Below are 26,890 nucleotides of genomic sequence, written 5' to 3'. Positions count from 1 at the left end.
CTTTTTCAAAAGCACCAGAAAAAATAAATGCGGAAAACTTGTAAACATCTAGTGGAATGAATTAAAATGATCTCTCTATTATTCCATTGACATGATTTTTTTTATACTCACACTCTATTGAATGGTGTAACTTCGATGTATTTATTTAGTTCCTTTTTTTAATATACAACTATTGACAATTTTATGGTTTGTATGTTAAATATGATTAATCTCAGATCATGAAGGTGAATCAAATGAGAGACCTACATACATAGGATATTGCTGCCATGGAGCGCTTGTTTGTCCATACATGTATAATAATTCTTTTTTTTATCTTTTTAATGATTTTTCTATATATAATTGTTTGAATAACACAATATATTATTAATTGCAGGATATTATTAGAATCCTCCTTCATTATATATTAGCGTTTATGAATTCAAATAAGTTTTCTTTTCATCCTATTACAATTTACATTATCACATTTATATTTTATATGTACTATATATTTTTATGCATTGGTTTAATTTTAGATGCATGATATAATTTTTTATTTTTGTTATGTATTATAAATTTTAAAATTTATAAGAATTCAAATTTAAATAATTCAGGTTTAGTTTAGAAATAAATAAACTTATATGATATCCTTAGTTTCTTAGTTTTAGTTTAATTTTTTAAATGTTAAAAATATTATTAGAATTTTTATTTGATTTATTAAAATCTTATTTTACATTTTCTATATTTAATCATATATAATTTAAATTTTAAATAAATCAAATTTAAATCAAAACTATTACTTTATTTAATTTTATTTTTAATGTATAATTATTATTTTTTATATAAATTTATATTCTCATTAAATTTTAATTTTGTATTAAACATATTTTTCTAAAATTTAAATTTGTTTTTAACTTATAAAAAATACATGTTTACTATTTCATCTAATATTATATAAATTTTGCATTTTTTAATTAAATTTAAATTTACATTTAACCTATTTTGTATAAATTTTTATTTTGATTTAACCTTATATATTTCTTATGAATATATATTTTTAAATAATTTTAAATTTTGTATTAAACTTATTTTTACCATTAATTCATAAAAAAAAATTTCTATTATATATATGTTTCATTAAACTTAAAAAATTATATTTTTTTTCAATTTAATCTAATATAATTTAAATTTGTATTAAACTTATTTACATTAAATTTAAATTATCAATAAACCTATTTAAAACAAAATTTTCATTATATTTTATTTCAATTTACTTATTTATTTCTTATATTAAAAATAATATATATTTTTTAAATAATCTTATAATGTTTATAAATAATTTAAAATTTTGACTTAAATTTGAAATTATTATTAATTCATAAATAAATTTTATATTTTACATTAAATATATTTAATTAAATTTAAATTTGCATTAAACTTATTAAAATTGTATTTTTCATAATATAATTTAAATTTGTATTAAACTTTTTATAATTTTTTTTATAATCTAATATAATTTAAATTTAAAATTAGTATTAAACTTATAAAAAACAAATTTTTTATTATATTTTATTTAGTTTTTTACTTATATATTTTTTATATTAAGAATATTACTTGTTTTTTAAATATTATTATAATGTTTATCAATAATTTTAAATTTTAAATTAAACTTATATTATATTATTAATTTATAAACACATTTTTATATTTTTATAAAATTAAAATTTGTAAAATTTTATTAAAATTATATTTTTTTTATGTAATCAAATATAATTTAAATTTTTATTCAAATGAGTTTTATTAAATTTAAAATTGTATTAATTTTTTAAAAATATATTTTGAATTAAACTTTAATTTGTTTTTTATTTATATATTTTTATATTAAGAATATTATTTATTTTTTAAAATATTTTTATAATATACATAAAATATTTTAAAATTTTAATTAAACTATATTTATAATTAATTCATAAATTAAATGTATTTTTATTAAATTTAAATTATCATTAAACTTATTAAGAATTCATTTTTTCTATTTAATCTAATCTAATTTAAATTTAGTATTAAACTTACTTTCAATCAATTTAAATTTGGATCAATCTTATTAAAAAAGAAATTATTAAATTTTATTTATATTTTTACTTATATATTTCTTATATTAAGAATATTATTTATTTTTAAATATTCTTACTATGTTTATAAATAATTTTAAATTAAACTTATATTTATCATTAAATCATAAATAAACTTTTATATTTTGCATTAAACTTATAAATATTCTATTATTTCTATTTTCATATAATATAATTTAAATTTTTCAATAAACTTATTTTCACTAAATTTAAATTTGTATTAAATCTATTAAACACATATTTTACATTAATGTTTATTTATATTTTTTACTTATATATTTCTTATATTATGAATATTATTTATTTTTTAAAATATTGTCTATAAATAATTTTGAATTAAACTTATATTTATCACTAATTCATAAACAAACTTATATATTTTGTATATTTTTATTAAATATAAATTTTTCATTCAGAATTGGAACACGTTTTCATTTTGTGCTTGATAATGCGAAAGATTAACGGACAACTAAAAGGAGATCTTTAAGAAATCTCCAAGAACATTGTGTAAGTAGAAGTAAGAAGAATTTTTGCATTACAATAATAGTGAAGGTCTGAGAATGCACATACCACATACCGGGTCGATTTAAATAATTTTAAGAAGCAATAATCTAGTTAGATCAATACCAAGGTGAATTGTGTTGTCCGGAATATCCAGTTACGAACTACTCATGAAGATCAAGGTAAGGTTTGTATCTAAAAAAGTAAAAATTTGAATAGAAAGAGAAAAAGAAATTATAATTTTTTAATTTGTAGGTTTTTCCAAATTTAGAGAGATTTTAGTTGTCATAATGTCATCAAAGAATGTATTGGATTGAATTGACAGAATTATTGATTGATTGTTTTTTCTATGAACTAATCAACTGTTACTTATGATGGTAACTTCTACAAAGTCATTAATGATCCTATAAATTCCTTATTATGATCGGAGTTTGGTCATCATCTTCTACCTACTAGTACTCATTTTTTCATCATTTGCCTCTTCTAGTTTTAGGTTAAACAACACAATATATGTGACCGTAGCAACATGCATCATGGGTTAGACACTTCTTTTCCGATAAAAGAAAAGAATTCATTAATGCATAGGTTGCGCTCCATATTCTCTGTGAAATCTAAATTTTGAAACTATTGATACATTTCATTTTAGTTTCTACTTTTAGCATACAAGTATAATGTGTCATGGTCAATATAAACTACGGTTCTTTCTAGGTTTTATATTTTACAATAAATATGCATTTTCATTATTTGCAAATTCATATGTAGTATGTTATTTGTTAGGTAAAATTGATGGAGATGTTAGAATTGGAGGGATATTGGAATAACTCTCAAATTATTTAGAGAATTGGTCATATATCAGCTATGGTTAGACTGACAACACATAATCGATCCTGGTGATCCCAATTCTTTGGATGTCTTTGGAGAGGCAATATGGTGCTAGTGGTTGGACTTCTGAATTTGAGCGGGTAGAACAATTTACTGAAATTAAATTATGTAAGCTTAGCTTGCACTGGTGAAAAAGTGGTCAAAACCGAGAGTTAAAACTCTCGGTTTTGACCATATAACTCTCGGTAAAGAGACCTTACCGAAGGTTTTAGTAACTCTCGCCATCCCTCGGTATTGACTCTCTCGGGATTTCCACAAAGAGAAAAACCGAGAGTTATATGAAAACTTTCGGATTTTTCTCTTTTGGAAAAACCGAGGGTTTTACAAAGAACTTTCGGTTTTTCTCTTTTTGAAAAACCCGAGGGTTGTACAAATAACTTTCGGTTTTTCTCTGTGTGGAAAAACCGAGGGTTTTGCAAACAACTTTCGGTTTTTCTCATTGTGGAAAAATCGAGAGTTTTCATATAACTCTCGGTTTTTCTCTGTGTGGAAAAACCGAGGGTTTTACAAAGAACTTTCGGTTTTTCTCTTTGTGGAAAAACCGAGGGTTTTACAAATAACTTTCGGTTTTTCTCTGTGTGGAAAAACCGAGGGTTTTGCAAACAACTTTCGGGTTTTCTCTTTGTGGAAAAACCGAGAGATATTACAAAACTTTCGGTTTTCCCACAAACTAAAAAAACCGAGAGTTATATGAAAAACCCTCGGTTTTTACCCAAAAGAGGAAAAACCGATGGTTTTTCATATAACTCTCGGTTTTCTCTTCGGCTAAAAACCGAGAGTTTTCTAATATCTCTCGGTTTTTCCACAAAGAGAAAACCCGAGAGATTTCATTTTTACTTTCGGTTTTTTCATGTAAATTTTTAAAAATGTGCGGATTATTTTGTTCGCAACCAAAACATGTTCAGCCACAAACCAATATATCAATGATAAAAGAAATGCAACATACATTAAACGATCACATTAATTGATCATGAACATTACAAAATTCGACACCAAACTAATATTCCGAACAATCTGTTCTAAATTCAACCACTAATGAAAAAATGTTTTGAATCGAAACAACCTTAGCTTGTGGGGGGAGGAGGTGGTCATTGCCTCATATACAATTCTATTCTCTCCATTCTTGCGTTCATCTCTGACTTCTCCCTCTCCATTCTTTCCACAATTTCTTCATTTTCCGCTTTCATTTCATCCATTCTGCGCCTTCTTTCTTCATCCCTCTTCTCCAGTTCCTCCAGCTTGAGCTTCATCATTTGTAAATGGTTGAAACCCATCGCTTGATAAACCAAGTCTTACGTTTCGAGATTCTGAAGCAAAATCTGTATAATTTTCATCAAACGTCTTCCAAGTTAAGGAATCAGCGGGGTGTCTCAACGTATCACTGTCAACTCTTCCTTCTTTATGCCATCTCATCATTGGAGCCGTTTTTTAGGACATGTATAGTCTTTGCAGTCTTGGTATTAAAGGGAAATATCTCAACACCTTTTTTGGAATGAATTTCCCGTTTTGCTTCTCCCGAACTGTCCCACTTGTTTGGTCGACTTTCCATCTTGAAAGACCGCAAACTCTGCACGAATCTTCATTTATGCCGTCCTTCCAAAATAGCATACAATTGTTCTTACATGCGTCTATCTTGTCATATTTAAGCCCGATATCAGTAATGAATTTTTTACTTTCGTAGTACGAGTTTGGCAATTGAGCGTCAATCGGTAATATGTAGTCTTTAAGCAGACGCAGCAACATATCGAACGAAGAATTCGTCCATTGACATACATTTTTTATGTGAAGTAGTTTCAGTAGTGCCGATGATTTTGTTATTCGAGCACCTTCATACAATGGCCGTTTGGAATCATCAAGTAATTTATAAAATCTTTGCGCATCTTCGACTGGTTCATCGTTGCTCGGGACGTCATTAACGTTGGGGAACATATCGTTTATAAATTCGTGCATATAACGTTCTTCGTTGACCTGTTCATTAACTGTATTATTCATCTCCTGTCTCGGATCGTTGAATTCCGGCACGGCATCCTCCGACTGTTCATCGTCGTCATCATCATCGTAGTCATCGGCATCTTCATCGACATCTTCATTAACCACTTGAGTAGTACGTCTCTTTTCTCCATGAAAATACCAATACTCATAATTAATATTTATTCCATAAACGATGAGGTGAGTCTTCACTTCGTCTAGTTCCATAAACGGTGTGTTCAAGCATTTCACGCATGGACATTTCACGGTTTGTCGGGATGTATTCCTAACAGCATACTCGAGGAATTTGTCAACACCTTCCTTGTAATCTGGATGATCTCGACGTAAGGTCATCCAGCTTTTATCGGGTACTTCCATATTTCTAATAAAATGGAAAACAACCCCCATTATTAATTACTTATATTTGTCTAAATTAATTAGGCTTACATAATGTTAACATAATTTCTAACTAATCTATCATTATCCAACCAAAATTCCACATAAACAAACAATAATAAAACCTAACATAAATCTAACTTAAATCTAACATACATATATTCTAACATTATTTCATTCATACACATTTCAAAACAATAAATTATAATTCAACACGTTAATTTCATACACATTTCAAACCTCATCTAACCTAATCTAACATAAATCAAACATATTACCTAATCTAACATACTTCAAATCAAACATAAATCTCGACTTAAATCTAACATGAAAATCTAACATAAATCTAACATGAAACTAACATAACCATATAATAAACCAACAAGAACTAACCTTGCACAAACAGAGCGACGAAGAAGAGCAGCGGATGTAGATCGACGGGCGGGCAGCGTGCGGCTGAAATTTCAACAATAACCAACATTAATATAACCAAATATTCAAACCAATAAATCTAACCAAATCAAACTCCAATCAAACTTTAATCTGACCAAAATTTTAACCTAAAATTCTAACCTAAACTTCAATCATATCTAACCTAAATCAAACATCAATTAAACAACAATCAAACCAACAAACATTCAACATAACATATATCAAATCAATCCAAGAAAATAGTCAATCCAAAACCTAAACTAACCAAAATCAAACATACTTTCAACCTAATCTAACATTATCTAACAAAATCATACAACCAAACTCAATATAACCTAAAACCAAATCCAACAACCAATTCAATATAATTAATCCAAAAACAAAATTCAACAATCCAAAAACTAAATCCCAATCATACATATATCAAATTAAAAAACCTAAACTAATCCCAATCATACATATATCAAACAAATAACCTAATATCAAACAAAATCAACCAAATTCAAACTAAAATCAAACTACAAAATCATGAATCTAACTAAAATCAAACTAATATAACCTAAACTAACCAAAATCAACCAAATTTTCAACCCAATCAACCAAATATAACCTAAAATCAAACAAATAACCTAAAATCAAACAAATAACCTAATATCAAACAAAAAACCTAAAATCAAACTACAAAATCATGAATCTAACTAAAATCAAACTAATATAACCTAAACTAACCAAAATCAACCTAATATAACCTAAAATGAAACAAATTTAACCTAAAATTAAGCAAATATAACTTAAACCTAAAAAATAAACTAACCTTTTGTAGGGCGGCAGCAGGCGGCGGCAGCAGGCGGCGACTGTCTTCAATCGACGGGGGCAGTCTTCAATCACCGGCGTCGTCGATCCAAGCGTGGGCAGCGAACGGCGTCTTTGATCCGAGCGGAGGCAGCGACTTGGCGGCGGAAAGGGTTCTTCAACCTACGGCGGCGTCAATCGGATGAGGGCAGCGCGGCGGCGTCAATCGGATGAGGGCAGCGCTGCTTCGTCTTCGATTGAAGGATGGAGGACGCGGCTGGGCAGAGGCGGCGCGGAAGAAGAGCGAACGGGAGAGAGAAATCGGAGAGAAAAAAAACGGGGAAAAAGAAAGAAAGGAAAAAAAGAGGGTTATGTTTTTTTAAAGGTCATTTCCGAGAGTTAATCATATAACTTTCGGTTTTTGACTATTAATTTCCGAGAGTTATATGATTACCTCTCGGTTTTGATCTTTTGATTAATTTCCGAGAGATATATTATTACCTCTCGGTTTTGATCATTTGATTAATTTCCGAGAGTTAATCATATTAAACTCTCGGTTTTTATTTTTTATATTTTTACAATTAAATTTAAATGCCCAAAACCGAGAGTTGTATATTAAACTCTCGGTTTTTTTATATTTTTTACAATAAAATTTAATTGCCCAAAACCGAGAGTTGTATATTAAACTCTCGGTTTTTATTTTTTATATATTTTTTACAATTAAATTTAATTGCCCAAAACCGAGAGTTGTATATTAAACTCTCGGTTTTTATATTTTTATAATTTATAAAAACCGAGAGGCTTTGGTAAATCTTTCGTTTTTTATGCATATTTCCGAAAGTTATATATTTAACCTTCGGTTTTACAACATCACAAATTATTAAATTATTTGGTTTCTCACTTTCTAATAACGTTGAACAACATTAATTTAACACATTTGATATCCTTAAAACATTTCCCAATTCATATGATCAAACATTACACAAATACATAGGATAATCAAACATAAACATTCATATACACTTCTATATATAATCAAACACATTCATAAACATTTTAACATTAAAGACAATCTAAATTTTTAAAATAAAAACACACACTTGATTATATTACTTAGGAGTCTAGATTGGAAGTAGAAAACCAAAGAATTTAACAATTTTTCAAGTGCTAATTCCGAAAGTTATATAATTAACTTTCGGAAATATCCATCAAAACCGAAGGGTTTATATAAAACCCTCGTTCTTGAGAAATGTAAAATCCGAAAGTTTATAGAAAACTTTCGGTTTTGATGGTTATTTCCGAAAGTTAATTATATAACTTTCGGAATTAGCACTTGACAAATTGTTAAATTCTTTGGTTTTCACCTTCTAATGACCTATAACAATATTAATTTACCACATTTGATGTCTTTAAAATATTGCACAATCTATATGATCAAACATTACCTACATTCATAAGATAATCAAACATGAACATTCATATAGACTTCTCTATAATAATCAAACACAATCATAAATATTTGAACATGAAACACAATATTAATTTTTAAAATAGAACACGAAAATGATTATATTAGTTAGAAGTTAAGATTAGTGGGTTAAAAACAAAATAATTGAACAAACTAGGTAGTGTTAAAACCGAAAGTTATAAAATAAACTTTCGGTTTTGATGTGTATTTGCGAAGGTTTTAAATATATCTCTCGGTCTTGACCTTGATCAGAAGTTTTTTGGGAATTGTTAAAACCGAAGGTTTATTTGAAAACCTTCGGTTTTTACCCTTCCCCATACTTAGAAAAAAATCTGATTTTTTTAATGTAAGGTAAAAACCGAAGGTTTATTTGAAAACCTTCGGTTTTTACCCTGCCCCATACTTAGAAAAAAATCTGATTTTTTTAATGTAAGGTAAAAACCGAAGGTTTATTTTAAAACCTTCGGTTTTTACCCTTCCCCATACTTAGAAAAAAATCTGATTTTTTTAATGTAAGGTCAAAACCGAAGGTTTATTTGAAAACCTTCGGTTTTACCCTTCCCCATACTTAGAAAAAAATCTGATTTTTTTAATGTAAGGTAAAAACCGAAGGTTTATTTGAAAACCTTCGGTTTTTACCCTTCCCCATACTTAGAAAAAAATCTGATTTTTTTAATGTAAGGTCAAAACCGAAGGTTTATTTGAAAACCTTCGGTTTTACCCTTCCCCATACTTAGAAAAAAATCTGATTTTTTTAATGTAAGGTAAAAACCGAAGGTTTATTTGAAAAACCTTCGGTTTTTACCCTTCCCCATACTTAGAAAAAAATCTGATTTTTTTAATGTAAGGTCAAAACCGAAGGTTTATTTGAAAACCTTCAGTTTTTACCCTTCCCCATACTTAGAAAAAAATCTGATTTTTTTAATGTAAGGTAAAAACCGAAGGTTTATTTGAAAACCTTCGGTTTTTACCCTGCCCCAAACTTAGAAAAAAATCTGATTTTTTTAATGTAAGGTAAAAACCAAAGGTTTATTTGAAAACCTTCGGTTTTTACCCTTCCCCATACTTAGAAAAAAATCTGATTTTTTTAATGTAAGGTCAAAACCGAAGGTTTATTTGAAAACCTTCGGTTTTTACCTCATATTTTAAGAAAAAATTGGTCAAAACCGAAGGTTTTCAAATAAACCCTCGGTTTTGGCGATGCGGTTTTTTTTTTAAAAAAAAGGTGAAAAGTCAACAAAACATAATTATTTAAAACATATTAAACCAAACTAAACAAACATAATAACAATAATTCATAAATATTAAAACATAACGCATAAAATTAAATATTAATTGTCATAAACCCATAATAAATCCATAATAAATTTAGAAATTAATTATTAGATGGGGTGGAAGGAGGGGGTGGTTGATTCAGTCGACTCCTCAACAAGACAAGTTCCTGTTCGAGATTCTCTAATCTCTGAGACATTTCGGCCCGGTCCACTTTGATTTCACTGAGCAAACGACCTCTTTCGGCATCCCTTAATCGGATTTGTTCCATTTACAGCGTCATCTTTCTGACCTCTTCCTCACGTGCCGCAATTTATGATTGTGTTATCAGATTCTGGTAACACGGATGCAGTTTCTCCGGTGTACCCCGAAGTCTCTTCCATGTCGTCGAATCACCCATATCCTAAATGCATTTCAGATATATGTATATATATATATATATTAATCAAACAAAAAAACGTAAACTAACATAAATCTAGATCTATAATATATATATAAACTTAGGAAATCTAAATCTTACAATAAACAAAACAAAAAAAAACCAAATCAAACAAATAATTACCTGAAGAGAGGAGAAGAACCCGCGGCTTGGAGGAGGCAGGCGGCGGCGGCGGAAGAGAGAGAAAGGAGAGATGAGTGGAATAAAAAAGAGAAGGGTTAGGGTTTGTATTTATAGAGGTTGAGGCCGAAGGTTTTCATAAAACTTTCGGTTTTGATATTAGTCAAAACCGAGGGTTTATTAAAAAACCTTCGGAAAAAACAATTTCAAAAATTAGAATTTTTTTTAATGAGCAAAACCGAAGGTTCTTTGTAAAACTTTCGGAAATGAAATTTTCAAAAAAGGCAAAACCGAAGGTTCTTTGAATAACCTTCGTAATTAAAAAACCAAGGGATTTCAAAACCGAAGGTTTTGACAAAAACCTTCGCAATTAACCCACATCCAACACTTAGAATTTTTTTGGGTTTTTTGGGAAGGTAAAAACCGAAAGTTCTTTGTAGAACTTTCGGTAATAATGAATAAACCCGAAGGTTTTACACCCCACTCGGAATCTATTTTTAATCCCGAAGGATTTGTTCCTCTCGGGAGTATTTAGGAGAGGTTTACAAAACCTTCGGGAAAAACCGTCGCTAAAGGTCCTTTTTTTACTAGTGTTGGTTTTGTAATGCTCTCTACATATTTACAAAGTCTTAATAATTTTAATTTTATCATCCTTTTGGAACCTGTTTCGAAAGTACGAGAAAAACTAAATGTAGAAAAATTGTAAAATATCTAGTGAATGAACTAAAATGATCTCTCTATTATTGCATTGACATGATTTTTTTTATACTCACACTCTATTGAATGGTTGTAACTTGATGTATTTATTTAGTTCCTTTTTTTAATATACAACTATTGACACTTTTATGGATTGTATGTTAAATATGATTAATCTCAGATCATGAAGGTGAATCAAATAAGAGACCTAAATATATAGGATATTGCTGTCATGGAGTAAAACCGCTTGTTGGTCCATACATGTATAATAATTAAAAAGATAAAAATGATTTTTCTATATACAATTGTTTGAATAAAATATATTTTTAATTACAGGATATTATTAGAATTCTCCTTTATTGATTTCTGGATTTAAGCGGATAGAACAATTTACTAAAATTGAATGATGTACAACTTAACTTGGTTATGTGATTTACTTCTGATATATTTTATTTAAATTTACTTATTTATTTCTTATGTTAAAAATAATATATATTTTTTAAATAATCTTATAATGTTTATAAATAATTTAAAATTTTGACTTAAATTTGAATTTATTATTAATTCATATATAAATTTTATATTTTACATTAAATTTATTTATTTAAATTTAAATTAAACTTATTAAAATTGTATTTTTCTAGAAAGAAGTTTGTTATAAAATACATGAGTATAAATAAAAACTTTATATTGTTACAATAGAGCAGTGTTTTAAATAAACTTTGAATTGGTGTATAAATAAACATTTGATAAATATTTGTTGGTTTGGGTATATATATATATATATATATATATATATATATATATATATATATATATATATATATATATATATATATATATATATATATATATATATATATAATAATAATAATAATAATAATAATAATAATGCTTAATTTTCAAAATATTCGGATTATCGTATCGAGAGTTGTGGCTAATTTGAATATATATATGAGAGTAAATAGAATAATAGATACTTGAGTCGGATTATGGGTTGACCCGCTCATAAACTTTAAACGATTAAAAATAAAATAAAAAATGTTATATGTTGTTCGAACTTTCAACCTAATAAAACAAGTACAACCTTTTAACCAACTAGGCTAATAAAACTTTATATTTTAAATTTAACATTAAATTTGATGAACGTGAGACATTTTAACAAAAATAAGTTTAACTTTTTAACTAAATAATATATTTATATATATAATGATGCTTAATTTTCAAAGTGTCCGGATTGTCGGGTCGAGAGCTGTGGTTAATTTAAATATATATATATATATATATATATATATATATATATATATATATATATATATATATATATATATATGAGAATAAATTAATATGTGGGTCATATTGTGGTTTGATCCGCCCATAAATTTCAAACGGTTAAAAATAAATTTAAAAATGTTATAGGTATATTTCTAACTTGCAACCTAACAAAATAAGTACAATATTTTATTAAAGTGTGATTGACATGTGGTTTCTCGAGGGATAATAGACCGGTATCAATTGAAAATGGTTAAAAGATCGGAATCAAATATTTGATTGACCAAAGTGTGAGGTCAGATGCTAAATGTTAAAAAATATATATATCAAATATTTGATTGACGAAAGTGAAAGTGTAAGGTCACATAGGAGAGGTTCATCCGAAAAAAATATGTGAGAAAATAAGTTGTTTTACTGAACAACGGAATAAAATGTGTAATAAAATGATTTTATTTTTTATTTTAATATATTATTCGTTATTTATTAAGAATTTTAAAAATTAAATACATATTATTATTATATTGTTAAATTTATTTTATTTATATTTTATCCGTGTGTATCGCATTCCTAGTTATTTGAATAATAATAACCAAAAATCATATATATATATATATATATAAAAAAGATATTTTAATAATGAAAAATTATAAACAACAATAAACTAATTTATCACTCCTAAATTTATTTAGGATAGGTTTGAAAATTATATGATAATAAGATTTAAATAATTTTTCTTCAAAATATAAAATTTTAAATATAAAATATAAAATTATTTGATAATGATAAAAGCACCCTTTAAGGTTTTACCTACTCACACTCCAGTGTCAACTGTCACCCAATAAAAGTTGCACCATGCTGCCCAAAACATCTCACTAATGGCTTGTTTGATTTTGGATTTGTATAAAAAAAATTAAACCATAAACAAGAGAGCTAAAATAAGTTAAATCAAACTAGCCCTAATTAAAATAAGGCATGCTTTACGCATGTCTATTACCACGAGGAACACGCTACCTTCCTTAATTATTATATATTTGTTTTTCTTTCACATTCAAAACAACTTCAAACAATCCATTCTCTTCTTAATGAAGCAACCTCTTCTGTCCAGCCGCTCAACCAATCTTTCCACACCATTTCAACGGTGAGATTATTTTAGAGAAATTTATATGTTTATAAATAATTAGTTTTACACTAAATATTTTATTTTTGTTGGTGGTGTTTCACAGAAGAAGAGATGAATATGCTTTCACGGATGATATGAACTTCAAAAATACAAAAATATCTGTATGTATAATTAATAATATTATGCACTTGTTTATTAATTAGAAACTTCTTAATTAAAAAATAATTCAAAATATATATAAAAAAAACAGTCCTAATTCCTAATAAATCAATTTAAATTATTAGATATTTTTAATAACCCTATGTAAATAAAATCAAATTTTCTTGTATTATTACTTAAAATCAATATTCACTGTAAATTTGTCTTTCAATCAATGAGTTTTTTAAAATGGTTATTTTTTATATTATTTTAAAATTTATTAATAATATTTTATTTACTAATCTAATCAATGTTTATTGATAAAAAAATGAAGTTATAACTAATTTTTATTCTATTTTATGTATAGATTATTCATTCTATTTTTAGGATATAAACATGATATAAAAAATAATACCTAAATTAATTTTTTAAAATTAAATTATAATTTATCTCTTTTTCTATAGAGAGATTTTGAGAAATTTAATGATTTATAAAATTTGTGATGAGAAGAGTTTAGAAACCTAACTCCATGTACATATTATAATCAAATTATTTAAAGAGTGTTTTTAAATTTGACTTTAATAATTTATATAGTTTTTTCACAGAACTTTTATTTACAAAGTCCCTTTGAAATACAATGTAGGCAACATTTAAAAAAGAAAAAAAACTATTTTCTAAAAATGAATATCAATTAAGATTTTATAAATAAATAATTCAAGATTTATTTGAATAAATTCAAAATCTATCCATATATATTTTAGTATTTTGATTGATAAATAAAGTGATTTGATAATTAAAAAAATATACAATTAAATTTGGAGTAAAAATCACAAAACAAAATCCTAATCAATAAAATGAATATTATGTTTTGTTAAAAATATTGACAACAATTAAAATTATTTGGTTAATATCTTATTCTTAATACATAATATTTTAAAACTTTTGACAATATTATTTAATAAAGCAACATGCTCTGTCCCCTCAAACCTAGAAATTAAAAACGAAACTATTTAGAATCTGGTAATAGGCAAAGTCCATTTGTTACTACTCAACAATTAATTTCAGAATCTGGTAATAGGTAAACTACACATTCTTTTTATATCATTCTCCCACAATTGGATTTTCTTTATCAATCCACGCCTTACATTCCTCTTGCAAATGGGGAATAATAGTAATAAAATGGGAATAAGAACATTTCTATTAAAGATTAAGTAAAAAAATATACACATATTTCTACTTTGGAGGAGAAACTTATGATTGATCGTAATAATGATAAAGACATTGAGATTACATAGATTCGCGGTGAGAAAAAGAGTTCATCATCCATTGAGATTATGGCACATGTTTATTCAGAAAAGTGTAGTGATAAAAATAAAATTATGTTGGTCATTTGTGTTATCACTCTTATTGAAAATTAATATATATTATTCTTATTTTATATATTCAGGAGTTTAACATTGAGGAGAATCTGATGAAGATAAATTTAGGTGCGTCTAAAATTTGTGGTGAGCTCAATTTGTATGTTTCGAATTGTAATTCATAGCAACTAAGACAACGGAGTCAACCAAATTATTACGAATAAGACTAATATTTGTGACGGCCCAATAATACTTAACAATCTGAGCAAGGTTAGACAATCCGTTAGACAATCCGGGGCTGAGTTGTATTAGTTTAGCTGATCAACTAAATTTAACACTTTTGTCATTGCAAATTTGCATAATGGCCTAAAGACAAGCCTAGAGTTGGAATTAAAAGCACATCATCGCATGCAGAACAAAGTTAATCTTGTAACATAGACCATTACTTGCCTAGAAAAAGGAGACGAGAAATAAAGATTCCTACTTTTTCCGGATGTTTTAGATTATCTATTAAAAATAGTTTAGAGAGCCTATTATGTTTTTTCTGTGTTTGTATGATTGTATTGAATCGGTGAGAATGGTTGAAATTCTTTTTTTTAGTTAATGAACTTATTGAAATGAAAAAAAGAATAATTTTAACGAGAGTCTACACATTGTATATGTTTGAGTCTACGGTTGTATTGAGTTCATATAGTGTATATATGTTTGAGGTTATTTGTAGATTAGTATTAGAGGAAATACTTCATCTTCCTCTTTAAAAACAAAATTCATCCTTAAACAAAAAGTTAACTTAAATTAACTTTTTCACCTTAGAAACTCTTATATTTTTAATAGTCTTAGTACCCAAAACTAAGAACTACAAAGTAACAAAATCAATAGATAATGGTTAAATAAATATAAAAAAAAAAAAGAAATACATTTTTTACAAGATTATTATTAAAGATACCAATAAGGTAAATTAAAATTAAAATATTTGTTCCTCTTGATAATATAATGTTTGCTCTTCCGGAGTCTTCAATAATTTTTGAACTACTCGATATCGTATTCACGCATGTCTCATTCATCACCAAAGAAGTAAAAATTTTCTTGTTGTTCAAAATAGTATGTGTTGAGGCACTGTCTATGAGACAACTGCATTTTTCATTCATCAAGTATTCGCTTTCACGAATCTTCATTTTTTTCATTAAATAAAATAAATATTAATAATAAACGAATACATGAACCGATAATAATAATTCAAACGCAGCATCAAACTATATAGTCTCGATAAAATATAAGTTTTATTTATTATTATTATTATTTCTATTATATATATATATATATATTTAGAAAATTTTATTAAACATTATAAAAGAAACACAAATATCCAATGATCCCATTCTAATTTTCATGCTCGACAAAAAAATTGGTTATATCAAACTAGGAGAAATCATCGAGACTAAAAGTTATTTTATCATCACCGGAAGCCGAAGCCAAGTTGGTCTCCATTATCATTTTTTCATCATTGAAAACAAAGTTAGTCTCGATGGACTCTTTTTTTTAGCGATGCTTGATAAAGATCGATAAAATATTTTTGCGTACAATAGGTACGCGACTAATGACCATTCATACCGTAACGATAGCATTTGTTTTTCATAGTCTAATTGATTTGATCATTTTTATTACCATCTATTTCTTTATTGTTTTCCCTTTTATTATATGACCACCACCACGTCCACGACCATTTCTACGGGAATGACCTGAAAAATGACCGCAACCACGACCACGATGTTGCCTTCTATAATTATATGATGTCACATTCACTTCAGAGAATGGAGTCGATCTAGTTGGACGGGCCTCATGATTTTTCATCAAAAGCTCATTATTCTGTTCGGCCAATAATAGACATGATATCAATTCAGAATACTTCTCAAATCCATTTGCACAATACTACTACTGCAGGAGAACATTCGATAAATAGAAAGTGGATAATGTTTTCTCTAACATATCTCCATCAGAAATAACTTCTCCACATAGTTTAAAATTAGAAGTAATCTAAAATAACGCCGAATTATATGCATGGATCAATCCAAAACTTGTATTAGATTATACATAACTATTTTTGAGAAAAAAAGTTTGTTATAAAATACATGATTAGAAATAAAAAATTTATATTGTTACAATAGAGCAGGAAACATTATTGGTGTTTAAATGAACTTTGATATTGAACGATTGGTGTATAAATAAACATTTCACTGGTAAAAAAAGCTTTAATAACGACGACAAATGCCGACGGGAACAGAAAGTTGTCGGTATATAATATAACAATGCCGACCATGAAGATAATTGTAGGTATTTGAGGTTTAATAGTGACCGTTTAAAAAACCCTCGGTATTTGAGGCTTAATAACGACCACTTAAAAAGTCTTCGGTATTATAACTAGTATACCGATGATTTTGAGCCATCGGTATACCTCCTTACCTTTAAATAAAAGGTGGTATATTAAAATATATTAAATATTATCAAATTAAAATATTCTATATTTGTTGAATTATCATACTATTTGAAATAATTTATGTATATGTTTAATGCATAATTTTTAAATTGGTTAATTATTTAACAATTTCAACTATATTATATTTTACTTATATTATTATTATTTAAAAAAAATATATATTTAAGCTAGATTTATTCTTAAAAAATATATATATATATCTGAATGAGATTTATTTTTATATTTTGTTGTAATTAAAAAAAAATTAATAAAATGTAACTTATTACATCTAAGAGAAGCGTCAAACTGATTATTTTTTTTATTTTTTTTCTCAAACTTAGAACATTATTAGTAAATTTGGAGGCTTACTTGTATATTATACTAACTTTCTGGTGCTATTTTAATATTCTTGATTTAAATTAAATGAAGACGAAAGTGAAAACGAAATGAGTCAACTCGAAGAAGAGCTGAGTTTCTGTAATGTCAACCGCAAGTTTGAGGTATTTCTCTCGCTCGCATTTCTCTTTCGTACTCATTTCACTTCAAGTTCTGCTACAATGAGATTACGTCGAAATGCACCACTTCATCTTCATCTTCATCTTCTTAATTTCTTTATGCGGATTTTGTCATTTCGTCTATGCATTTTTCGAATTTCACCTTCCAGATGCGCCATCAGTTACGAGATGGTCCCTCGGCTCGGGAAATGGATTCTCTTCCATCGAATGGACGAATAAGTTAGCGTCGCGTTCTATGAACGGATGACTGACCACGATCGACAGATAGAAGGTACGTCACTCAGATTCTCCGACGGAAATTCCACACTTCCCATCACCGGCTCTCTCGTATTGTAATGTAAGACATGATTTCATCCGTTAGATTGACGCAATAGGCTAGGGTTTTGTCTTTGCACTGTTTGATGTGTCGTAATTTTAGTCTACATTGCACAATTGTCTCTCTGGATAAATGTCTTAGTAGACTAGTAGTCACCTATTCTTTGTATAGGTTGAATTGATTATTCATGTGCTGCTTTGGGGATGATGGAACATGCAGGATATTTTATAAAGGTAGTCTTGACAAAGCTTATCCTGTCTTGCCTTCCCTTCCAAGTTCCAATCCATGATTAACTAATTCCTAACACCTGATGAGATTTCTCTATTTTTGTGTCCTCCATATCACTATTTAGTCTCTCAACTCAAGTCTTTAGTATAATCTTGTTGTGTAAATTTAGGGCTATATTCATTTTATTAAATTATACTTAGTATAATCTAGTTTGGGTAAATACTTGTATACAGTATTTGAGGATAAATAATGGTGTAATAATTCTATTGATTAAGAACATAATTTAATTTAACCATATCATATCCCTAAACAAGGCCTTAAGTTACTTACATGTTGTTACTTGGTGATCCCTTATTAATTATTGAGGAGACTGGAATCTATGTCGGGTTGATGAGATGCTGCCACTAGACTAGAGCGTGATTAACGGTGTTGTCGGCCTCCTGCTTATTAGGCTTGTGATCACACTGTTGTAGAGGATCATTCTCAATCAGTGCTTTGTCCCTGGCTGAGTTGGTCTAGTGGTCTAGTGGTCGTCTAACAGACTCTCAAACTCTTTTTTATCTTGTCAAAAACCGTTATATGTCCTTCAATTACGCAAGCCTCCTTTAGTTGGTGACATCCTAATATTAAAGAGTTGTTTGTTAGAGGCCATGGTATGCATGTATCCATTGATAAATGTGAGCAATGTTAGAGTTTTGCAAAATTCTTTGACAAGAGAGAGACATCAGTTTTTTGCCGGACAATTAGTCCAAATAACAAATGTGCTCATCTACCCTCCATTGTGCATCCTTCAAATATAGATATGCTACTCTCATTGTGCATCCTTCAAATATAGATATGCTACCCTCATTATGCATATCATTCCATTATTAACTATTCTTTGGTTTTCAGAAGAACTTTCTGTGAAATCCATCAATAGATATAACCTTCATTTTGATTGATTCTATCAATGATCAGTTTTATCATTGAACTTTATTTTTCTATCATCTCACAGGACATATCACAGTTTGGTTTGGGGTTAAATTATTTGAACGGAGGCTGATTTGTCCAAGCATTTGAATATGAAAAGGTACCCCTGCTAATGAAATAATTTTAAAGTTTACACTATTTTCCTTCCATGATTAACTAATTCCAGCACCTGATAATATCTTTCATGATTAACTAATTCTAACATGATGATATATATTTTTGTGTCATCCTCAGTCAGACCTCATTTTCTTGTCATGTATTACCCTATTTATCATAGTTTTTTTCACAACACTTTGGTGCTTGTTTGATCATCTTTCACTGGAGAATAGAGAATTTATGCCAAGCGTTATCTTCACGTTCCAGTTCCATAGGAATTTTTCTTGAGTCCCTAAGAGCTTTTTCAAATCAATTGTAAGTCTAAACTGATTGTAATACAAATTTGTAGCCCTAACCGATTGATACTCTCTCACTTCTGGTATGTTTGCATAATTCATCGATCGATTGTTAGTTATCACTGTTGTTTTTCTTTAATTGTTTGCTAGATTAATTGATCATATCTAATTGCTTACTCAATCCTCTAGTATAAAACTTGGATTATAACCGAAAGCAAACAATAATTAATCGTCGTCCTTGAGCCTTGATCTTCAAAAACCTATTATGTCTTCCTTTAACATATGAGAAACGTTTGGAGAAGATATTGTAGTAATTATAAGGATTTATGAAACTGATTGAGAAAGTGTACCAACTAATTGTTCATATATATGTATATTTTGAACGATAAACTAGGGCGATTATGATTTGATTATGATAGGTTTAGGATGAATTGGAGTGTTGATTTCTAACATCGATTAGACTTACCGTGTTCGATCTGAACGATTATTTGATAGTTAATTAATTCATTGTCTATCTGAGTATAATAAGTTCATGATTTTGGTGGATATCTGAGTATAATAAGTTCACGATTATTTGATAGTTAATTAATTCATTGCCATTGTTGACGAAATTCCCAGTTGAGATTGGGTAGCAGAAATTGCATATGAATGAGGTTCATAATTGTGTCTGGCCTTAGAATTGATTTTATACACTTGCTTACAAATAAGAGAATCTGGCATTAGTTTCCAATCGGAAATTGATGAAGACTTAAGCGTTGATGAGTGTAGCTTAGGATCAACTTTAATTTGATTTGAAATTTGATTGTTAAGATTTTAAGTAGAATTGAATTTGTTCTACAAATTGAAATAAAAACCTGATAGTTTTTGGTTGAACTGGAAGCCATGATTCAATTTTAAATCAAACAAGAGATATAATGCCTAAACCTATTTTAATCTCTACTTGCCTTATTATTATTCTTATTATTAATTTCTAGCCTAGGTGATGAATTGATTATTTTCTCTCCCTACTCGGTCCATTATACATTATAAGATTGTTGGTTTATCATTCAGAGTTGGTTTTAATTATTTTTATTTCCTAATGTCTTAATAGTATTTCAGGTATTCATCAACATTCTTGTTGCTGAAAAATTTTCAGAATTCTTGCGTGTTGATCATTAATTCATCAAATCTCAGGTATCTTCTATCATCTTGTCTTTAATTTGATAAATTTAGGAATGCATACGGTAGACATATGTTGGCCCACATGACAAAGTATGCAAAATTTGTGCTAGTTGTCTTTAACTTTTGGATTTGAATTGTCTTAAACAATTCAAATTTTTGTAAAGAGTCTTATGTGAAAATGATATTATGATTTATTTGTAGAATGCATACATCCGATAAAACATGGATGAATCTTGCACGTCAACATTGAGATAGTCAAATATATATATTCAAGGGTTTAATTCATTTTTAGGCTTTTCTAAGACATCGGGTAGAACAAGTAATATTGCATTTTCGTGTGTTAAATGCGGAAATAAAAGTTACTTGGATAAAGACATAAAAGCCACTTGATTGTGTATGGAATATGAAAAGTTATACATTTTGGTATTGTCATGAATAAAAGCGATCGAGAAATGATGAATTAGAGGGTGATAATGATGAAACAGTGATAACGATGTATTAGATGATAATGGTGATAATTATTTGGAAGAGTTTATAAATGATTTATATCCAAATTGTGTCGACGATTCAAACTGTGGTAATACTAGTGAAGAATCACAAGAGAAAGCTAAAGATTTTTTTAGATTGTTAAATGATTCCAAATAACCTTTCTACCCAGGATCAAGAATCAAATCATCAACATTACTTAAGTTACTTCACCTCAAGAATGTTGGATAATGACCAAATACCATCTTTTAACATGTTGTTAAAATTTTTGAAGGAATAAATATTACCTAAAAATTCTAATCTTCCAGATTCATATTATGAGTGTAAGAAGTTTATTATAGATATCGGTCTTTCTTTTGAAAATATAGATGCGTGTAAAAATAATTGTATGCTATATTGATATTGAAATTTGAGATAGTTTATGTATCAATATTTGTAAAATAAATATTATATAGTTGATCTTTATGGTTCAAAATTGAACCATTAGAATGATAATGAATGATTTACTGATATTAAAATTTGATATGATTTATGTATCAATATATTTAAAAGGAATATTATATAGTTGATATTCGTAGTTCTGAATCAATCAAATATCATCTAATAGTTGTGTAAGATTTTTGCATAATTCTCCTTTAATTTTGGTTCAGGCGGACAAATTAGATCCAGTTTGTGTGTTTAAATGTGAAGTGGAGCTGATGAATTTTGTCCTGAAATTCTCACTTCTGTTGCTTGAAATTGGTCATTTTGCTAAAGCTATAAAGTAATTTTGATTTTCTTTTTGTAATAAGAAATAGTTGTGGCCTAATTATTGTTCAATGTAAGTTATGAAATTGTTAAAACCTTGAAACTAAATATTTTATAATATTCTGTTTGGTTATGTTTTAAAATTATTATTTAGCTTGTTTTAATATTTTATAAATCACACTACAAACAGACTATGCAATGTTGAGGGTAAAAGTGGTCTCTATACGGTAAAAGTTGTCATCATAGAATATTCTATAGTGACGGTAAGAGTGGTCGTCAAAGAGTCCCTTATAGCGACGGTAAGAGTGGTCGTCATAGAGTCCCTTATAGCGACGGTAAGAGTGGTCGTCATAGAGTCTCTTATAGCGACGGTAAGAGTGGTCGTCAAAGAGTCATATATGGCGACGGTAAGAGTGGTCGTCATAGAATACTCTATTGCGACGGTAAAAGTGGTCGGCATAGATGGTTTATATGGCGACGGTAAGAGTGGTCGGCATAGAGGGTTTTATGGCGACGGTAAGAGTGGTCGGCATAGAGGGTTTTATGGCGACGGTACTAAAATGGTCGGTATATGTGTTTTTGGGTAATAACGACAAGGGCAATGCCGACAACTGACGACGATTTTTTCACCGTCGCAAATTATTTATAGCGACGGTTTATATCCCAATACCGACGACTCCTACTGTCGTCATTGAGCTTTTTTTTACTAGTTCGTTTGGGTATATATATATATATATATATATATATATATATATATATATATATATATATATAATATAATGTTTAACTTTCAAAGTGTCCGGATTGTCGGGTCGAGAGTTGTGGTTAATTTGAATATATATGTGAAAGTAAATAGATAGTTAGGTCGGATTGTGGGTTGACCCGTCCATAAACTTTAAACGATTAAAAATAAAATTAAAAATATTATATGTATGTTTCGAACTTGTCACCTAATAAAACAAGTGCAATTTTTAACCAACTAGGCTAATAAAACTTTATATTTTAAATTTAACACCAAATTTGATAAACGTGAGACATTTTAACAATATAATGTCAACTTTTTAATTAACTAATATATATAAATATATAATGATACTTAATTTTTAAAGTGTCCAGATTGTCGGGTCGAGAGTTGTGGTTAATTTAAATATATATGTGAGAGTAAATTAATATTTAGGTTAGATTGTGGTTTGATCCGCCCATTAATTTCAAACGGTTAAAAATAAAATTAAAAATGTTATAGGTATATTTCGAACTTACAACCTAACAAAACAAGTACAACCCTTTAAACAAGTGTGATTGACATGTGGTTTCCCAAGGGATAATAGACCGATATTAATTGAAAGTGATTAAAAAATATGAATAAAATATTTGGTTGACCAAAGTGTGAGGTCACGATGTTAAAAAATATATATATCAAATATTTGATTGACCAGAGTGAAAGTGTAAGGTCACGAAATGAGAGGTTCATTCGAAAAAAATGTGTTATGATATATGTGGGAAGATAAGTTGTTTTACTGAACTGAATAAATTGTGAAATAAGAGTGTTTTATTTTTTATTTTAATATATTATTTGTTATTTATTAAGAATTTTAAAATTTGAATACATATTATTATTAAATTTATTTTATTTATATTTTTATATAGACAGGAATTTTTCTAGTTTTTATAATATGAACAACTGTTGGCAACGAGTTCATGGATTAGGATAGACAACCTTAAGTAGTACAACTCCAATATTTTTATTAATCGAGTAAGTATTAGAGATCAACCTAAGAATAAAGGCAACGGGTTCATAGACTAGGATAGACAACCTTAAGTAGTCCAACTCCAATCAACTTTTCCTCATCTTTTATTTTTTATTGTCTTTTATCTTTCCTTTTGTTATTTCTATATTTTTCCAATTCCATTTTATCTATCTCTACTTTTCTTTTTTTATATTTGAATCCACTTTAGGTACTTTATTATGTTACGGGAGAATTCTCTATTCCCTCTAATAGGAATACAATATTCTTCCTCCGTAATAAAATATTTCCTTTCAAAGGTCTTTTGTTACGTGAGGATTTTTTTTTGTTCTTTCACGTGGAGGGACATAAAGGTAATATTTTAAAAAATTAAATATTATTTTTATGCCCTCTTTATGAGAGGGAACAGAGGAATCGGGATCTCCCATAACAGAGAATCTATTTGAACAACCCAATATTAAATTTAAAGTTAAAAAAATAAAATAAAGAGTCATTAAAACTAATATTTTAGTTGCCTTATTATATGTATCATGAAATTATTTTTTATGAGTTTCTATTTCTTTTATGAGTTATCATTTTTCAGAACATTTTTCAACGTTGTTTATCGATCATCATTTAAAGATAATTTTTATTACCATTCAAATATGAGAAATGATTGGGAGAGAATTTGAAAAAAATGAATGAATGAGAGAATGAAGTGCACAATAATGAAAAATAATAAAATTTCTCTATCTACTCTCTTTTCTAATACTTTTTTTTTTCGGACAATAACATGATGGTTCATTCATTCTCTCCCCCAATTTCCCTCACACATGTCACTCTTTTTCAAATATTTGATTGAAGATTTTAAATTATTTTATTGATTTATCCATCTGGTTATATTTTATCGCTTATCGATAATATCAAAAATAAAATTATAAGATTGTTGGATATTTTTATTAGAATTTTAATTATTATAGAATTTTCATATTATTTAATATCAATTTTTTATTTTGTTTTTTTATGTTATTTTGTAAATTAATTTTTATATAATTATTTATTTGAATTAATGATAATTAATTTATTTTTTTAAATATATATATATAATTAATATTGGTATTAATATTATTATTAATTTAATTATATTTAATCTCTCAAAGTTTAACATTAAATTAATAAGACCTTATTAATTTATCCGATGAGATAAAATAATTATTTACCTAATATATAAATATCATTGTTTAGAATAATAATATTATTAAAAAACTATAGGGATTTTTATAAATATAATAATGTACTAACTATAATGAAAAATTGAAACCATTTATTATCTAATACATAATATTAATATGAAATTTATTTTTATAGATAATTTAAATTTATAAAAGTTTTAACATCATAAGTATTAATAAATTCAATTGTATAATAATTAAAGGGGAATTGGATGGAATAACTCTTATAATAAGTTTATTATAAAAAAACTAGCATGTATTCTATTCTATACCTTTGCACGAGTAATGATATAAAAAAATCGTGAAAAGAATATTACGGAAAAATGTGATAGCATTTTTAATTTTATTTTTAACAATTTTAAGTTTATGGCCGGTCAATCCACAATCCGACATAAGTATTCATTACTCTCACATATATATTCAAATTAACCACAACTCTCGACCCGGCAATCCGGACATTTTAAAAATTAAGCATCATTTTATATATATATATAGAGAGAGAGATTAGTTAGTTAAAAAGTTGAACTTATATTGTTAAAATGTCTCGCGTTCATCAAATTTGGTGTTGAATTTAAAATATAAAGTGTTATTATTTTAGTTGGTTAAAGAGTTATACTTGTTTTGTTAGGTTGTAAGTTCGAACCATACTTATAGTTTTTTTAATTTTATTTTTAACCGTTTTAAGTTTATGAGCAGGTCATCCACAATCCGACCCAAGTATCCATTTACTCTCACATATATATTCAAATTAACCACATCTCTCGACCCGGCAATCCGGACACTTTAAAAATTAAGCATCATTATATATATGTAGATTAGTTAGTTAAAATGTCGAACTTATATTGTTAAAATGTTCCGCGTTCATCAAATTTGGTATTGAATTTAAAATATAAAATATTATTAGCCTAGTTGGTTAAAGGGTTGTATTTGTTTTGTTAGGTTGCAAGTTCAAACCATACTTATAGCTTTTTTAATTTTATTTTTAACCGTTTTAAGTTTATGGGCGGGTCAACCCATAATCTGATCCAAGTATCCATTTACTCTCACATATATATTCAAATTAACCACAGCTCTCGACCCAACAATCCGGACACTTTAAAAATTAAGCATCATTATATATATATATAACAGGCCCATGTAATATTTTGCAAAATTTATCTTTTTTCTCCAGAAAAAAACTAAATTACCCTCCTTAATATATGTCATCTTCTTTCCTTTCGGTTCCCTCTCTTTCTTCATTTCATTTCTCTTTTTTCTCTCATCTTCTCCCTCGACCATTGGTATCCTCTGACCAACGAAGCCGATCAAAGAAGCAACTCCTAATCAACGAAGCAACCCTCAACTCTTCGATCAACGAAGGCAGCAACTCCCAACAACTCACAACGTCGGAACGTCAACGACATCTTCATCATTTCAGGTGAGTTTTTCCGTCGTTTTCCTCTTGCATGCATGCTGAGTTGAAATGGTTTAAGGTTAGGGTTTTAGGGGGTGAATTGTTTTGTGAATGTTGAATGGTTTGAAAGGGTTGGATACGTCTGCACATTTGCATTTTTCGTTGGCGCTGCATATTACCTAGGTAGAGTAAATTTTGCAAATATAACATTTTGCCCATGGCAAAAGACACTTATACCCCTCAAATAAAAATTCTCTCTTTCCCCTTTCTCTTCCTTCCCCCTTCATTCCTA

General features: G+C 27.7%; 1 long non-coding RNA gene across 2 annotated transcripts; it reads left to right on the top strand.

Annotated features, from left to right (window-relative positions):
* Nucleotides 1-17,948: 17,948 nt before the first annotated feature.
* On the top strand, nucleotides 17,949-22,365 carry LOC124921879. 2 transcript variants are annotated; one of them, XR_007097725.1, is made up of 4 exons: nucleotides 17,949-18,221; nucleotides 19,489-19,563; nucleotides 20,954-21,028; nucleotides 22,153-22,365. It is a non-coding gene; the product is annotated as an uncharacterized LOC124921879 (long non-coding RNA). The 2 variants fall into 2 exon arrangements; XR_007097724.1 differs by having other exon boundaries at nucleotides 17,950-18,221; nucleotides 20,946-21,028.
* The last annotated feature ends 4,525 nt before the right edge of the window (nucleotides 22,366-26,890 follow it).

This window comes from Impatiens glandulifera, chromosome 1, assembly GCF_907164915.1.
Source record: "Impatiens glandulifera chromosome 1, dImpGla2.1, whole genome shotgun sequence".
Classification (NCBI taxonomy): domain Eukaryota; kingdom Viridiplantae; phylum Streptophyta; class Magnoliopsida; order Ericales; family Balsaminaceae; genus Impatiens; species Impatiens glandulifera.
Note: the sequence above shows the minus strand (reverse complement) of the source record. Positions and strands in the feature narration are given on the sequence as shown.